Source organism: Orcinus orca, chromosome 17, assembly GCF_937001465.1.
Source record: "Orcinus orca chromosome 17, mOrcOrc1.1, whole genome shotgun sequence".
In the NCBI taxonomy this organism is placed as follows: Eukaryota; Metazoa; Chordata; class Mammalia; order Artiodactyla; family Delphinidae; genus Orcinus; species Orcinus orca.
The window spans coordinates 19,059,899-19,076,109 of record NC_064575.1 but is presented as its reverse complement, the minus strand read 5'-3'; positions in this window follow the sequence as shown (position 1 = coordinate 19,076,109).

Sequence of the window (16,211 nt, the reverse complement as noted above, 5' to 3'; positions counted from 1 at the left end):
GATCTGAAAACTAAGAAAAAGTTTGGTTATGAGACAAGGCTTTATTAGGAGGTTTTTCCTACAGCACTCAGTCACCCTTAATGTTTCTCAGTTCAGGAGGAAAAAACAACACCCTGTAAGTCACTGCAGAAAATATAAACTTTCCTTACTTCCAAAATATTTCTTCTTTGAAAAACTGTATATTTAAAAGCCAACAGTCTCATACTCTTAAATAGTCTTGCCTTTTCAAATAGTAACATTTATAACAAAGATTCACTTACCCCAAATGTTAAACATGTCTACAGCTTTTAGGAATCCATACATTTTAGGTAACTCTATACTCAGATACAAGCTTCTATCAATGGACTAGGGTGTATACTGAACAAAAGACAGTATACGGTGTTTTTATATGATACAAGCATATAAAAGTAGTGACGTTTCCTGATCCACAGATTTGCTGCTGAGAAACAACCACAACAAAATCCTTAACATTGCAGTGATGGTCTATTCCCATTTACTGTATTTTAGAAGACACCGGAAGAGAAATACAATGTAATGAGTTCCCTTTAAGTCTTTACTTATAGGCAAATTATAATATATTCTTAATCACGTCTGAATATTCAACAATTTTTCCAATAGTTCTACCTGGTTAGATTTCAACTGAGTCAGCCACAGAGAGTAGAATTTGCAGCCTAACTGGAAAAATTGGGGCAGATGTTGAAACACATTTAGACTAAACAGAACTGACATTTGAAGGTTTTTCAAAATTTTACATTTCTAATATTATTGTCATGGAAATGAGAGAAGAAATGATGACAATGCCTTTTAGTAAGAGAGCCAAGCCGTCCTCTATCTGATATGCTAATCATGAAGACGTTGAAATATCTTAAGCCCAGTGGGTTTGTGCTTCCTTTTTCCCCCTTTAAAGCCTAGTCAAATACCCTTAACAAGCTTTTGATGTGTTGATAGATGTCACTTTATTGGAAGAGAATAAAAAAGCCTTGCCATTTAATTTTAATGTAAGTAAGTTTTGATTATGCTGTATATTGACAGAAGACAATATAGTGCAAAGGCTTTCCATAGGGATACATTTTTGAATGGAAGTTTAATGCCCCTGGTATGACTCTTCAGCTCTGTCTCAGAGCCAACTTAAGAGGTTGTGTGTATACTCTCCCATTCCCTGTAAAAATGATCTATTGATATATTGTAAAGAAGATATGTCTGTATTTAAGACTAAATCCACCTATAAAGTGCTTTAATTGCCACATTCATCTTTACAATACCAATCGTTGATTGGGCACTCAGCGAAACTTAGTAGAATGATTAATCTTTACATTTTTCCCATGCCTTTATTATTGACTTGTGGAAAGGTTACTTTTAAAACCAGACTTACTCATCCAAACAAGTGCCATTCTTGGTGTTTAACTGCTATGACTTATGTATATTGGCCAAGTATGCAACTTTTTTTTTTCCCCCAAGGGAACTCATTGAAAGGATACCCATACAGCTAGTTGACCAAATGTGACTTCCTGCCCAGGTCCATAATCAAACTCTTCTTATAGTTCTGTATGAACATTAGGTGTCAGCACAGTGCAATCTACTGCAATTATCCCCAGCATGCTATTTCCTAAATCAGTATAAAGTCATTGAAATTTATTTTTGCTTTCTTGATAAATAACCATCTCCAATATGGTTGGAGATATTTCTCATCCTTCATTTTCCTTTTTTAGATTTTACAGTGCCAGCTATTATGTCAGAGGCAGAGTCATATTACAGGGGGCTAATTTTCTTTTACTTAGAGATACACTTGGTCTATTTACATCAAAGAATAATGGGAATGATAGCGAAGGCAAGGGAAGCTATTTCTTTAGCTGCAATGATACGCTTTTTGTGATTCATTAAAATATTTTTTGTTAGGTATACATTAAGTATATGTATTACAATATTCTTTTATTTTAAACATCTTTATTGGAGTATAATTGCTTTACAATGGTGTGTTAGTTTCTGCTTTATAAAAAAGTGTATCAGTTATACATATACATATGTTCCCATATCTCTTCCCTCTTGTATCTCCCTCCCTCCCACCCTCCCTATCTCACCCCTCTAGGTGGTCACAAAGCACCAAGCTGATCTCCCCGTGCTATGCGCCTGCTTCCCACTAGCTATCTATTTTATGTTTGGTAGTGTCTATATGTCCATGCCACTCTCTCACTTTGTCACAGCTTACCCTTCCCCCTCCCCATACCCTCAAGTCCGTTCTCTAGTAGGTCTGTGTCTTTATTCCCATCTTACCCCTAGGTTCTTCATGACCTTTTTTTTTTTTCTTAGATTCCATATATATGTGTTAGCATACGGTATTTGTTTTTCTCTTTCTGACTTACTTCACTCTGTATGACAGACTCTAGGTCCATCCACCTCACTACAAATATCTCAACTTCATTTCTTTTATGGCTGAGTAATATTCCCCTGTATATATGTGCCACATCTTCTTTATCCATTCATCCAATGATGGACATTTAGGTTGTTTCCATGTCCTGGCTATTGTAAATAGAGCTGCAATAAACATTCTGGTACATGACTTTTTTTGAATTATGGTTTTCTCAGGGCATATGCCCAGTGGTGGGATTGCTGGGTCATATAGTAGTTCTATTTTTAGTTTTTTAAGGAACCTCTATACTGTTCTCCATAGTGTCTGTAACAATTTACATTCCCACAAACAGTGCAAGAGTGTTCCCTTTTCTCCACACCCTCTCCACCCTCAGAATGGGAGAAAATATTTGCAAATGAAGCAACTGACAAAGGATTAATCTCCAAGATTTACAAGCAGCTCAATAACAAAAAAAACAAACAACCCAATCCCAAAATGGGCAGAAGACCTAAACAGACATTTCTCCAAAGAAGATATACTGATTGCCAACAAACACATGAAAGAATGCTCAACATCACTAATCATTAGAGAAATGCAAATCAAAACTACAATGAGATATCATCTCACACCGGTCAGAATGGCCATCATCAAAAAACCTAGATACAATATTCCTTTTTTTTTTTTTTTTTTGCGGTACGCGGGCCTCTCACTGTTGTGGCCTCTCTCGTTGCAGAGCACAGGCTCCGGACATGCAGGCTCAGCAGCCATGGCTCACGGGCCCAGCCGCTCCGCGGCATGTGGGATCTTCCCAGACCAGGGCATGAACCCGTGTCCCCTGCATCGCAGGCAGACTCTCAACCACTGCGCCACCAGGGAAGCCCTATTACCTTATATTTTTAATTTATTTTTGTAGCATACCATTTTGATTCCCTTTTTAGTTCCTTTTGTGAATATTTTTGAGTTATAGTCTTAGTGGTTACCTTTGGGATTATAATTATCATCTTAAATTTATAACAACCTACTTTGAAATTATACCAACTTAGCTTTAATAGTACACAAACCCATCTCCATTCCTCCCCCTCTACATTGCTATTTTCACAATTACATTATTATATGCTGTGTGCCTATTCAAAATAGGTTTATAATTATTATTTTAGGCATTTGTCTTTTAAATTATAAAAGAAACAAAAAGTTACAAACAAAAAATACAATAATATTGGTTTTTATATTTACAGTTACTTTTAACTGTATTTTTTATTGTTTCATATGGCTGTAAGTTATCGTCTAGCATCCTTTCATTTCAGGCTGACAAATTCTCTTTAGCATGTTTGTAGGATAGGTGTACTTGCAATGATCAGCCTCAGCTATTGTTTTTCTGGGAGTGTTTTAATTTTTCCTTCATTTTCAAGGGCAATTATACCAGATATAAAATTCTTGGTTAACAGGCTTTTTTTTTTCTTTCAGTGCTTGAAATATATTATTCTGCTGCCTTCTGGCTTCCACTGATTCTAATGAGAAATGAAATGTTAACCTTAAAGATTCCCTTTTATGAGATGATTTGCTTTTCTTATGAGGCTTTCACGATTCTTTCTTTGTCTTTGTTTTTTAATCATCTGATTATAATGTGTCTGTGGATCTCTGTTAGATTATCCTACTTGGAATTTGTTGAGCTTCTTGGATGTTTAGTGCTGTATCTTTCATCAACTTTGGGAAGCTTTTGGACATTATTTTTTCAAATATCTTTCTGTCTCATTCTCTTTCCTTTTCTTCTGGAACTCTCACTATGTGTATGTTCGTATACTTGATGGTGTCCCACAAGTGTCTTGGGCTCTTTTCAATTTTCTTCATTCTTTTTTTCTGACACTTCAGACTAGATGACTTTAATTGACCTAACTTTAAGTTTGCTGGTTCTTTCTTCTGCTTGCTTGAATTTGTTTTTGAAATCCTATAATAAATTTTTCGTTTAAGTTATTGTACTTTTGAGGTTCAAATTTTCTCTTTGGTCCTATTTTATAATTTCTATCTTCTTACTGATACTCTCTTTTTGTTAAGATATTGTTCCCCTGCCTTCCTGTAACTTTTTTGCCCATGGTTTCCTTTACCTATTTTAGCATATTTAAGACAATTGATTTAAAGGCTTTGTTTAGTAAATCCAATGCCTGTGTTTCCTCAGGGACAGTCTCTGTTAAATTCTTTTATTTTTCCCCTGTGAATGGGTCATATGTTCTTGTTTATTGGAATATCTCACAAGGTACTGTTGAAAACTGGGCATTTTAAATATTGTGATATGGAAACTCTGGAAATCAGATTCTACATTTTTCCAGGATTTTTAATTTATGCTCTATGTAGGGTTGCAGTTGTTTGTTTAGTAAGTTTTCTAAACTTTTTCAGTAAACATTATATTTTTTATCGTGTATGATCTCTGAAGTCTCTTTTTTTAAGCTTAGTGATTAGCTATTGGTTTGACAGAGATTTCTTTAAATGCCTTGATTCAAAAAACAAACAAAAACAAGAAAAGAAAAATTTAAAGTCCTCCTTGTTGACATACTCCCTTCACACATAGCCAGGCAATTTTAAACTTTGCCTTAGTTTCACTTTTTTTTGGTCCTTTTCCAGATTTACTGAGATACTACTGGGCTCTTGATTTTATTCCATCAGTCTATGTGTCTGTCTTTATGCTCATACTGTACTGTTTTCATTACTATAGTTTTGTAATAAAGTTTGAAGTATGATGACTCCATTTTTGTACTTCTTTCTCAGGACTGCTTTGACTATTTGAGATCTTTTATGATTCCATACGCATTTTAGAATTTTTTTTCTATTTCTGGGAAAAACACCATTGAAATGTTAATAGACATTACAATGAATCTATAGAAGACTTTGGGTAGTAAAGACACTTTAACGATATTAATTTTCCCATTTATGAACATAGAATACCTTTCCATTTACTTGCGTCTTCTTCAATTTTATTTTCAAAGAAGAAAGTTTTACTGTACAGATCCTTTTACCTCCTTGATTAAATTTATTTCTACCTATTTTGTTATTTTTGATGCTAATAAATGTAAATTGCCTTCTTTATTTTTCACATAATTTGTTATTAGTGTATAGAAACAAATAATTTTTTAATGTTGATTTTGTATCCTGCAACTTTACTGAATTCATTTATTAGTTTTAACAGTTTTTTTTTTGTGTGTGTGGAGTCTTTAGGGTTTTCTATATATAAGATCATATAGTCTGTGAAGAGAGACAATTTTACTTCTTCCTTTCTGATTTGGATGTCTTTTATCTCTTTTCTCTGCCAGATTGCCCTGGCAAAGACTTCCAGTACTGTGTTGAATAGGAGTGGTGAAAGTGGGCACACTTATTATGTTCCTAATCTTAGAGGGAAAGCTTTCAAGTTTTCACTGCTGAGTATGATGTTAGCTATGGTCTTGTCATATTGTCATAGTGCACTGAGTTGAGTTACGTTCCTCCTATATCCAATTTGTTGAGAGTTTTTAATTATTAAATGATACTGAAATTTGTCAAATGCTTTTTTTGCATCTATTAAGATAGTCATATAATTTTTACTCTTCATTCTATTTATGTGAGTAACACATTTATCGATTTGCATATGTTGAACCATCCTTACATCCCAGGACAATCCCACTTGATCATGGTGTATGATCCTTTTAATGTGCTATTGAATTTGGTCTGCTAGTATTTTGTTGAGAATTTTTTGCATCTATATTCTTCAGGGATATAGGCCTATAGTTTTCTGTTCTTGTAGTGTCCTTTTCTGGCTTTGGTATCAGGGTAATCCTGTCCTTATAAAAGTGTTTGGAAATGTTTCCTTTTCTTCATTTTTGGGGGAAGAGTTTGAGAAGGATTGGTATTAAGTCTTTTTAAAATGTTTGGTAGAGTTTACCAATGAAACCATCTGGTCCTGTCCTTTCTTTTTTGGGAGGCTTTGATTACTCATTTAATTTCCTTATTCATTACTGGTCTGTTTCTTCTTGATTAAGTCTTGGTAGGTTGTATGTTTCTAGAATTTTATCCATTTTTTTTTTTAGGTTACCCAATTTGTTGGTGTATATTGTTCATAGTATTCTGTTATGATCATTTGTTTTTCTGGGGTAACAGCTGTAGTGTCTCCTTTTCATTTCTGGTTTTATTTATCTGAGCCTTCTTTTTTTTTTCTTTGTTAGTCTAGCTGACAATTTTGTTTATCTTTTGAAAAAACAGCTCTTATTTTTATTTTCTATTGTTTTTCTGTTCTCTATTTCTTTTATTTTTGCTCTTATCTTTGTTATTTCTTCCTTCCACTAACAAGGGGCTTTATTTGTTCTTTCGTAGTTCCTTGACACGTAAAATTAGGTTTTCCATTTGAGATATTTCTTTTTTTTCTTAATGTGGGTGCTTATTGCTCTAACCTTCCCCCTTAGAACAGCTTTTGCTGCATCCCATAGATTTTGGTATGCTGTGTTTCCACTTTTTAAAAATTTTCTTTTTGATTTATTCTTTGACCCATTGATTGTTCAGTAGTATGTTGTTTAATTTCACATTTTCTGAAAGTTCCAGCTTTCCTCCTGCTATTGATTACTAATTTTCTTACCATTGTGGTCAGCAAAGATAACTGGTATGAGTTCAATTGCACCCACTCCCCCGTCATGCAGCACACCTCAGTGTTTTTGATGAGGTGAGAACGAAATGGGTCTCTTGCAAGTGCTTCACATGGCTGGGAAGCCACGTGCTCACTCATATGCTCTTGCCCTCCCACATGGGAGATATCATGGGCCTGAGGGAACTTCTCTTGGCTCTAGGCTGTGCCACCTTGGGAAGGGGTAACACAGGTAGAGTGAAACTGTTCTTTAGCCTCTTCATTGCATCTAATCTGGGATTTTTTTTTTGCTGTAATGGTGTGCTGGAATGCTTCTGCTGGACTGCTGGACTTCTACAAAGGTACTCTCACACATGGGTGATTGTCAAAATCAGTGCCACTGGGGGAAAGATGGTAGACAACTCATATTTATCCATTTGATCCTTCATTTCTTGTTTTCAGTGACCCTAAAGATCGGCCAGAAGTAGAAGCATATGCTCTTCTCAGGTGTTTTCTGAGCAGCATCCTGCTCTGTGCATGCATGTGGCTTTCTAGATTCCCCAGAATACGTGGAAGATTTTCAAGTCCTTATACCTCAAAATATATTCTCCAGATTTTCCATCCAAGCTTTCAGCATGTCTATTGCTTTCCACAATTATTATATTATTCCCCAAGCAACCTGTTCACTTGCCTTTTAGTGTTTTTGATGAACATGCTCCACACAGGCACTTCTCTGCACTTAGCTCTGAGTTAGGTGAAACCAAGGTTAAACCCTTGCATCAGTCCTTCAGGGAACCCACAGATGGGTCAAAACAAAGTTCCTTGGGAACAAGGTCCATTCTGCTCCTTCTAGAGCCAGGTACTCACAGGAGGAACATGGGCTGCAGTTTTTAGGACTGCCAATATCCTAGAGAGTAGGGTGGAACAAAGGTAAGTTAAAATGCCAAAAACTTCTCCTATCATGTTTCAGTGGCCTTTCTCCTGCTAAACATTCATTTGTTTGCTTTAAATATTTGACTGTCTTCCAGAGTTTCTATAAGATTGTGTCTGACAGATTTGCCAGTTTTTCAGTGTTTCAGGTCAGTGACAGACCCCTGGAATTCTCTGCTGTGCAGTTTTTGCTGACCTCACTCTTGCTGTGCTTTATACTCCATCTTTTAAGCATTTTCTATTTATATTTGTCAAGGTCAGGCGATCTAGAAATCTCTAAACTTGAATTAATATAAAAAATCTGGAGGTGGAATCCCTGGGTCACCTTGCAAAAGCAAACACAAAACTATTATAGAATTTTCTTCTGTGCATTCTCCACCCTAGCTGCAGAGGATTACTCTACATAAAGCCCCACTGAAGAGCAACACACACTTGAAACTAAATAATAAACACATGAAAGGAAATCCACCATAAATAAGATTTAGAAGACTCAGCTACAGCAAGATTAGACAATCATGATCTTCAAAAAACAGAAATATTGTTTGAATATGTTTTAAAATTTGGTTTATATGGTTATACTAATTATACAGAGAGAGATGACTGATAGGACTCTGGAGACTCCACAAGTCATACTCATGTGAGGTTTTAAGTGAAGCTAAATAATATTAAATAGCAGTAGAAACAAAGTGTAGACAAACATTGGAGAGGTCTGAGACTGCCCAGTGCAGCTCCCAGAATCCTTTCTCAGTCACACAGGGGACAGTAGGATACACTGTTGACTGCTCGTCATTGCATTGCTTAAATGCTTTCACTGCTGCTCACTTACAATAACTGAGAAGTCATTTCCAAAGACCAAATGTGGGTACGGTTGGAGCTGCTGGCACTTCTATCACTTGAGCATCATTGAGGTTGTAGGACCCCAAAAGTATCCACTGGGTAATGGCCCTTTGACACTCTAAGCTAGACTCCTGTTTTTCAGAGCCTCATTCAAATTCAGCCTTTTTTTCCTCGTAACTTTGTTAGTGGGGGCTAATATTATAAAACAAAACAAACCAATTAATTTTTGTTTCAATTTCTGAGCTGACAGAAACAATAGCTTATTTTTTGTTGTTTGAAGAATATTGCTAACGTCACTGCCCAAGTAATTCCTATGAATGTTACCATGTATTCTTGAACCTCTATTTTAGCTGGTTAATTAGCCAGTCCCTGGTAGTGACATGATTAATCAAAATTTCTAATTGTCTTAACTTGATCTTCGATTGAGATCAACATTATATCATCAATATATGTAATGCATAACAGTACATTTCAACTGAATCAAATCAAAGCCTCTTTGCAACCGGTTGTGCAAGTAACAAGAGGATGTAAATAACCCTGTGGAAGCTCAGTAAACCTGTATCAGATTCTGTCCAAAAGAAATGCACAATGATTTTGACTTTCATCTCTAATTGAAATTTAAAAAGAAACCATTACGTAAATCAATCGATCAACCACAGGATACCAATCCTCCTTAGTTTGTTCAAAGGTTGAAGTGTTAACTCCCTATCAGCATGGCCGATGCTGTTGGAGGAACCATTTTATCCAGTCCTCCATAGTCGACAATTAACCTCCAGCATTCACCAACTTTTCTTACAAGCCATAATGGATTACTAAAAACGGTATTTTGTGGATGACAATATACTTGTTTTAACATATCCTTAACCAAATCAGGAATTTATTGGTGACCAACAGGTATGCTATGTTGCTGTAAATTAACTTCTTGAGTGGGGGAGTTAAGTGTAAGGATTTGCATTTAGCATGCCCAATTAAAATAGGACTTAGAGCAGATTTTTACAACATCTCTTTCCGCATTTGTCTGAGTAAGGGAAGAACTTCACCTCCCTCCCATTCAACATGTCACATACATTCCAATAACAATAACACATTCTGGTAGAGTTGATACACATCATAAATGACTTCTGTTCATAAATTTCGACTTTAAGCCATATGTTCAATTTTAAGTTATTGATAATGTATCACATCTCCATAACTTAATTATGTTGCCCTTTTACTTTATATTATCAGGTTTAGATTATGACAATATGTTATGAGCCAGTGTAGAAGAATTCCAATAAAATTTCTTCATCATGTCTGTGACATTTCACCTACATACCAGTGCAAATGGCCTCAGATACCCTGCTATGGACAGCACCACCATCCTCACGCTGGGACCAACCTGATATCCTGCTATATCTTCTTTAACTCACATTGTTGTTGTTGTTGTTTTTTAACATCTTTACTGGAGTATAATTGCTTTACAATGGTGTGTTAGTTTCTGCTTTATAACAGTGAATCAGCTATATGTATACATATATCCCCATACCTCCTGTTTTAATAAGTGCTGGTTATGAGGATACATCTTTTTCTGTCTTTCTTTCTTTTTTTTTCTTTCTTTCTTTCTTTCTTTTTTTTGTATCACCATAAGATTTTAAAAATTCATCATGATTAAGATAAATTGAAAAAATCTCTATAATTTTTGAAGTTAGTGGAGCAGTTGGACCTCATAATCTCTCTAGCAATCTATTAAAATTTTAGTACTTATTCCATCTATCACTTCATTTTTCATGACTTTTTAAATTAAAATTCGGAACCATTCCACCCTGTTTAATTATCCTGAGATTTTTTCATCACTTTTAATCTTAATGTTCCTTTTGTCCCCTGAATATTCCTAATCTTTTTTCCCATCACTTAACCCTTTAAAAAGAGTTGAGCCAGTAGGTCTGTGATAGCATTATTCATGGGATTTTCCTTCCAACAGGAGGGTCACATAAGAATCTCAAGCATTTAAGCCCCATTTATCACATCAGTCATTTCTTGGGTATAAGGCCTAAAACTGGAGCATACTTTATCATTATGTAATCAATTTGAAAGTGCTTTCATTTTCAACATTTCAGCACCCTCAGGATTATACAATTTTGTATAGAATGGTGGAGTTGGACTATTCCCTCTCTCCAAGTATTTTTGCATAACCCTCAACAGATTAGAAGATTCACATTTCTGTGAAGAGTACACTGCATGAACCTTTGGAATGATCCCACCATTAGGGTATCTCTTAATCCCCACCCTCCCCTTCACCACACCCAAAGCCTATGTAGTCTTTTTAGTGTTTATCAGTTACTCAGGCTAACATTCTGATCAAAAGAAATATTTGTACTACTCCCTGCTTTCATCATGTCCATTCTCATTATAGACAGAGTCAATGGTGGTAACTTGGCAGATGAGAAGCCTCGTGTTTTTTCTTCGTTAGTCTCACTTTTGCCAGAGCAGCCAAAAGCAGCCAAGGCACGGAATTCCTGGCTGGCTTCCCTTCTGTCTGAATTTCTCTTTTCATCCATTTAGGTATTTCCCTCAGCTCCAGATCTACCCACTTCCAAGCTGATATGTTTATCCTGCTGTCAGTGGTCAAATGCAGGCTAGCCTGGGGGAGCTAGTTTGGCATCAGAGTCCTTCATCCCTTATTCCTTTATCTTTCTTTCTTCCAAACAAAGCCTTCTCCATTCTTTAATTATAGAACCAAGGGCCACTTCACGTAACCTGCTCAGAGGACTAGCTGCGGCAATTACACAGCATCAGATAATTGAAAGAACTCATGCAACTCCATAGGATACACTCATAAAGCTTCAGTAAAAGTGAAAGATATGACACAGCAGAAGATAAAAAGCATAGACAAACATGAGAAAGAAATGGAGATTTCTAGACACAGCTTCCAGACTCTTTTCTCAGACACAGGACATGCTTCATCTGTGGATCATATGACCACCAAGATAAGTGTGGGAAACCATGATTCAGCAGAGCCAAGATGTATAAGGTCACTGGATGAGTCTTTTACACTCCACTGGTCATGGAGCTAAAACCAAACTGGTTTTAAACAGGTGAAATAGATACAAGCCATTAATCTATACATTTTCAATAAACGAAGTGGACAAACTGGGACAGAGTGTCTCCAGTGAAGCTGGGGACTCTACACAACACATTATAAATTACAAGCTAGTAGATGTTATATCTATCTTGGTCAAGGGTCAGTTTTGTGGCATCCGTGGACCAATGGATAGAGATACCACAGATCAGCCTTTATTGTTTTCCATAACTTTCAAAAGTTGTGTGTCAAAGAATTTCTAGTGCTAGTATATCAAAAAATAGAAAAGTATAAACTTTTAGGCTTCTGAATCATGTACTGTTTAGAAATCATATTAAACTCCTATTATAGACTACAGCTATACCATTTAAAAATATATACCTATATCCTGTATTGATGGTTTCAAAACAAATAATTCGATTAACTAGATACTACTAGAAACCCTTTTGGTGATTGTCTTGTAGAGTCAAAATCATTCCTTATGTGCTAAGCCATTTAAGTGACAGAGAAAACATAAGTAGACACAACTATAAAATGCCTTGAGATGAAAATATATATTCCTTAATCACTTAAAAAAATACAAATGTCAAAGTTGAAAAGAAACAAAAAAGAAATGAGCTATCAAGGCATGCAAAGACACGGAGGAAACTTAAATGCATATCACTAAGGAAAACAAGCCACTCTAAAAGGGCTACCTACTGTATGATTTCAAATATGACACTCTGGAAAAAAAAACAAACTATAAAGACAGTAAAATGATCAGCGGTTGCCAGGATTTGTGGGAGGCAGAAATGAGTAGACAGAGAGGACAGATGATTTTCAGGGAAGTGAAATAATAGTATATGATGCTATTTTGGTGGACACATATTATTATACACTTGTTCAAACCCATATATTGTACAACACCAAGAATGAACCCTAATATAAACTGTGGAGTTTGGGAATAATGATGTTTCAGTGTAGGTTCATCAACTGTAACAAATGTACCACTCTAGTGGAGGGAGGAAGGTTGTGCATGTATGGAAACAAGAGGTATATAGGAACTCTCTGTACTTTTATGTGAACCTAAAACTGCTCTAAAAAATAAAGTCTATTAAAAAAAAAAGATAGATGGAAAACGATACACCAGACACATTATAACTATAAGTAGACTGTTATTACCAGAGAAAATAAGGATACTAGGATCTTTATTTAGGGTAAAGAATTTACTACATTTTATAAAAAGAAAGTTTATCAGATAGCTATATCAATTATGGACTTTAATCTACGTTTCCAGCCCCTAGAGGCTGCCTATATTCCTTGCCTCATAATCCCCTTTCTCCATCTTCCAAACCAGCAATGTTGCATCTCTCTGATGCTCCATCTCTCTCTCTTTCTATTAAAAAAAGTTAGGGGGCTTCCCTGGTGGCACAGTGGTTGAGAATCTGCCTGCCAATGCAGGGGACACGGGTTCGAGCCCTGGTCTGGGAAGATCCCACGTGCCGCGGAACAACTAGGCCTGTGAGCCACAATTACTGAGCCTGCGCATCTGGAGCCTGTGCTCCGAAACGAGAGGCCGCGATGGTGAGAGGCCCGCGCGCTGCAATGAAGAGTGGCCCCCGCTTGCCACAACTAGAGAAAGCCCTCGCACAGAAACGAAGACCCAACACAGCCATAAATAAATAAATTTTAAAAACAAAGAAAAAGAAATAATTAATTCTTAATTAAAAAAACAAAAAAAAAGTTAGGAAAACAGAGAAAGACAAATATCATATGATCCCACTTATATGTGGAATCTAAAGAAAGTGGTACAAATGAACTTATTTACAAAACATAAATAGAGTAACTGATGTAGAAAACAAACTTATGGTTACCGGGGGGAAAGAGAGGGAGGGATAAATTGGGGGGACTGGGATTGACATATACACACTACTATAAATAAGATAGATAACTAATAAGCACCTACTGTATAGCACAGGGAACTCTACTCAATACTCTGTAATGACATATATGTGAAAAGAATCTTAAAAAGAGTGGATATCTGTATATGTATAACTGATTCAATTTGCTGTACAGCAGAAACTAACACAACATTGTAAATCAATTATACTCCAATAATTGTATTTTTTTTAAGTTAGGAAAAGGTAGTTAAAGTTCTCTGTTCTTAAAATCTCCTATCATTAGATCAGGTCCAGCTGCATAATCCAGGATGGTCTTTCCATCCTAAGGTCCTTAACCTTTACCATATCCACAAAGTCCCTTTTGCCATTTAAGGTAAGACATTCACAGGTTCTGAGGATTAAAATGTGAGAGTCTTTGGGGGGCATTATTCAGCTTATTACACCTTCCAAGTTCAAGTTGTTGGTCAAATTAATCTCCTTGTGACTGTACAACTGAAGATCTTGATTTTTGCTGGCTACTGACTGAAGACAGCCCTCAGGTCCTAGAGGCCATCTGTAGTTCCTTGTCATTTGGGCTTCTCCAGAGTAACCACTGAAGGAGAATCTCCTGCTCCAGTCTGCTATGTCACAGTCTTACATAACATAACGTAATCACATGAGTGATGTCTCATTACCTTTGCCATATCCTATTGGTTACAAGTAAGTCACAGGGATGCACCTCACTCAAAGGGAGGCAGTTACACAAAGCTGTGGACACCAGGAATAGGAAAACCTTTGGAGCTAAACCTTTAGGGTCTGTCTCCTCACTAGTAATTGCACTTCTTAATATACTCTGAGAAACTCTCAGAGGAGGTGTGTTAATTGAAGTATTACTTGTAATAGTGAAAAACTTGAAATAACCCAAATGCCCATTATCAGGAGAATGGAACAATAAATTGTGGTACATTCAAATAATGAAATACCAAACAGTAGTTAAAATGAATGAACTAGAGCCTCATGTATCAACACAGAGAAATCCCCAAAGTGTATTTTTAATTCAAAAAATATAAATTGTACCAAAAATCATATTGTACCACTTATTTAAAGCTAAAGACAAGAAAAATGATATAATGTTTTTATTAATAAAATCTGTGCATAAAATTTCTAGAAAATGTTCAAGGGAATGTTAAATGCCAAATTCAGAATAGTGGCTATTTCTGAAGGGGGAGAGTGAGTTATAGAATCAGGGAGAGAAATACAACTGATCTTAACTGTGCCTTGTGCTATTTATTTATTTTAAAAAACTCAAAACAAAATGAAGCCAAACGGTAAAATTTGACAAAGGTGACTGTGAGGTGCAAAGATATTCAATATTTTCTACTGTTTTTTGTATATACCTGAAATATTTTAGGAAAAATAGAATACAGATGCATTGAAACAGCAATATTTAGTATTTAAAACAAGGACTCTGGTTCAATCCCAACTCCTCCACTTACTAGCTATAACCCTGGGGCAAGTTACTTTACCAACATGTGCCTCAGTTTCCTTTGAATTGGTTACTGAGAGCATCTGCCTCATAGGATTGTGATGAGGACAAAAAAAATGAGTTAATACATTTAAAGCACCTAAAGTTGTGCTTGGCAATGGTGGTAGTTTATATTATGTGTCAACTTGGCTAGGCTATGGTGCCTAGTTGTTTGGTCAAATACTAGTCTAGATGTTGCTGTGAAGGTATTTGTGGATGGGATTAACATGTGCAATCACTAGACTTTAAAACAGATTGACCTCCATAGTGTAAGTGAACCTTTCCAATTAGTTAAAGGCCTTAAAAACAAACACAGAGGTTTTCCAAAGAAGAAGGAATTTTATCTTAAGGCTGCAGCATAAAATTCCTGCCCGAGTTCCCAGTCTTCTGTCCTGCCTCGCAGATTTTGGATTCTAGACTGCACCAGTAACTCTTACATGAATTCCCAGCCTGCCGGTCTGCCTTATGGATTTCAGACTCACCAGCTTCCACAATCATGTGAGCCAATCCCTTAAAATAAATCTCTCTCTCTTTCTCTGTCTCTCTCTCTCTCTTTCTCTCTCTCCTCTCTCTCCCTCTCCCTCTCTCCCTCTCTCGCTCTCTCGCTCTCGCTCTCTCTCTCTCTCTCTCTATATATATATATATAGAGAGAGAGAGAGAGAGAGAGTGAGAGAGGGAGAGAGGGAGAGAGGGAGAGGGAGAGAGAGGAGAGAGAAATATATATATATATATATATATATATATATATATATATATATATATATATCCCATTGGTCTGTTTCTCTGTAGGACCTTGACTAGTAAAGCAGCTTGGTATCCAGATGTTCTCTGTTATCCTCTTGGTCCGTATTAGCACAATGTAATGGATAATATGAACTATTTATATATTTAACTTCTTTATTGGGGTATAATTACTTTACAATGGTGTGTTAGTTTCTGCTTTATAACAAAGTGAATCAGTTATACATATACATATGTTCCAATATGAACTATTTAAATGGTTTGTGGGTAATTTAATCTCCAGATTTTCTTTCCTGTTTTTATTGGATGTGGCCCTTACTGTGTTACCTTTACAA